Raw genomic sequence first — 2,935 nt, 5'->3', positions numbered from 1 at the left:
AAAAAAAAAAGAAAAATTAGCCTGGCACGGTAGTGCTTGCCTATAGTTCCGGCTACTATAGGAGAAGGATCGCTGGAGCTCAGCAGGTCGACGCTGGGGTGGCTGTGAGTGTGTCACTACACTCCAGCCTGGGCAATGGAGCGAGACTCTGACTCAAAAAACAAAAAAAAAAGGCAATTTTCCCAATTTTATTTCACTTCATTTTCCAAGCCAAGAAGAACTTAAAAATACTACATGCAGCTCTGGCGTGGTGGCTCAGCCTGTAATCCCAGCACTTTGGGAGGCCGAGGTGAGAGAACTGTCTGAGTTCGGGGGGTTTGAGACCAGCCTAGACAACTTGGTGAGACCTAGTCTCTACAGTTAATTACAAAAACTAGCTGGGCGTGGTAGCGTACATCTGTAGTTCCAGTTGCTTAGAAGGCTGAGGCAGAAGGATGACCTAAGCCCAGCAGATCGAGGTTGCGGTGGCTGTGAGCTTGCCACTGCACTCCGGCCTGGGTGACAAAAGTGAGACTCCAACTCAAAAAATAAAAAGAAACACCACATACATAATTTAATTAATTAAAGCTTGTACCCCAATACTCTGCAGCACCCTGGATTCCTATGGATGAGCAGTTACTTTTTGAAATTATTTATTTATTATTTTTTAGAGACGGAGTCTTGCTATGCTGCTTAAACTGGTCTTGAACTCCTGTGCTCAAATGATCCAAATGATCCTCCTGCCTCAGCCTCCTAAAGTGCTTGGAATATGGGCATGAGCCACTGTGCACCCAAGCAATACCAAGTTAATGTGTTAAACCAATTTCAATTGATGGGTTTTTTTTTTCTTTTTCTTTTTTTTTTTGAGTTGGAGTCTCACTCTGTCACCCAGACTGGAGTGCAGTGGCCGCTCCCGGCCACCACAGCCTCGACCTGCTGGGCTCCGGCGATCCTTCCGCTTCAGCCTTCCAAGTAGCTGGAACTACAGGCACGCGCTACCCCACACCTGGCTAATTTTTAAAAACTTTATTGTAGAGATGAGATCTCGCCAAGTTGCCCAGAAAGGTCTCGAACCCGCGGGCTCAGGCAATCCACTCACCTCAGCCTCCCAAAGGGCGGGATTACAGGCTGAGCCACCGAGCCCGGCTTTAATTTCTTAATGTAGCTATTTTCTACAGTTTGCAAAACCGCTCATCCTGAAAGGTATTCAGGTACTGGATCTTAAAAGCACTGAATGCAATTTTATAGGACTTGACATTTAATTCACTTCTCTTAAGTTTTAATGGAGGTATAGAGAACCAATTTTTCAATTATTCTGGTAACAAGGGTAGGAACCTACAGGGGTCACTTAAAACCATAAATATTCACATACAGATAAGTACCCACCTACTGTATTTGTTAATAATTATTTAACAAACATTTATTAATTCCCCTCTTGCCAGGTATCCACAGAGGACACCTACAAACACAGCTGGCAAACAAACAGTTGCATGGTGAGCCTGGGTGTGCACAGCCCGCAAACCCACGGCGTCAGAGATACCCGCCGGCCCCTGTGTCTGCCTCATGGGTGGAGGAGCAGAGTGCTTCCTTCCCCCCACCCTGCCCAGGCTGCCCTGCGTGTTCCGGAAGCGGGAACACTCCTGCTTCCGGGGTGCCTCTCTCGCCCCCTCTGTTCCCGGGGGCTGCTTTCTCCCTTCCCCACGATCTCTCCTGAGCGGCATCATAGCTGAAAACTGGCAGGCTACATCACCTGGAATCTGTGGTTCTCAGCGAGGGCGATTTTGCTCCCCAGGGGAATTCAGCAACGTCGGAGACAGTTTTGGCTGGGGGCTGCTACTGGCGCCTAAATATCCTACAATGTCGGCCCCCACAACAAAGAATGACTGGGTCCCAAATGTCAAGGGGGCCAAGGCCAGGAAGCTCTGCCCCAGATAAAAGGGGCAGGCAAATCTTTCTGTAAAGGTTCAGAGTAACACTTTAGGCTTTGTAGCCACACACGGTCTGCTGTAATCACTCAGCTTGGCCACAGTGGCATAAAAGCAGTCAGATAACAGGTAAGCAAATGGTATGGCTGTGTTCCTGCACGACTTTATATACCCAAACAGCCAGGGTGACAACCTTGCTCTAGGAAACTCTACACCTAGGAAGTGGCTTGTGTCACTGTGAAGGCTAAGAACGTGGCCATCAGGGATGATCCAGTGCTGCATTATTCAAGAGAATGCCCTGCACTTGTGGAAATGCTCTGCATAGTGTCCAAATCACAGTCGCAGCCATATGTGGCCACTGAGCAAGTGAAACATGGTGGGTGTGAATGAGGAGGTGGAGTTTCCATTTTACTTAATTCTAGTGAATTTACATTCAAACAATCCCCCATAGCTGCAGGTCTGATGGTGCTGGTGAGGGAACGACAGAACAGAGTCCCGTGAAAGCCACTGGCCTGCTCCTATGCCCAGGTCTTCACAGGAAATGCTCCCTTAGCCAGAGCTACGGCTTGGGCCACTCACCCGGAGTGGCTTCACCTTCCCAGGGCTAGCCTCAGAGCAGTTCCATGGAGCCATGCTGCTGTAAAGTTCCCATGTGCCCGGAGACACCTGCCAAAGTTTCTCATTGAAAGAGCAACACAAAGCAGCCTTCCAAGATAACCTTCAAATTACCTGTAGTAAGATTTTCACGGCCTCTTTTCTGGTTTTTTGAAAGGAAGGAAGATCTTAACTACCATTTTACTTATTTTTTTTTAAGGGAGCAACATAGTCAACAGACCAATTAATTATCCATGGTACAAAACCATTGGAAACTATGTGTTAAGGCTGCAGAATAGAGAAAAACCACTTGCATGCAAATGCTGGTGGAGGAAGGCTAAAAACTGCTATGTTTTCTAGAATTACAACTAGGAACAGCGTGTATGTGTTAAGAAGAATATTTCTTTTTTTTTTTTTTGAGTCTGAGTCTCACTCTG

The 2,935-nt window shown here is 47.2% G+C and overlaps 1 protein-coding gene across 3 annotated transcripts in view; it reads right to left on the bottom strand.

The window, feature by feature from the left end:
• Window positions 1-2,935, bottom strand: part of UBE2H (ubiquitin conjugating enzyme E2 H) — a 96,052-nt gene that overhangs the window by 6,638 nt on the left and 86,479 nt on the right. The gene's annotated exons all lie outside the window — the stretch shown is intronic.

The sequence above is a fragment of the Carlito syrichta genome, unplaced genomic scaffold (genome assembly GCF_000164805.1).
Source record: "Carlito syrichta isolate Samal-C Ts95f unplaced genomic scaffold, Tarsius_syrichta-2.0.1 Scaffold170032, whole genome shotgun sequence".
Taxonomy (NCBI): domain Eukaryota; kingdom Metazoa; phylum Chordata; class Mammalia; order Primates; family Tarsiidae; genus Carlito; species Carlito syrichta.
Note: the sequence above shows the minus strand (reverse complement) of the source record. Positions and strands in the feature narration are given on the sequence as shown.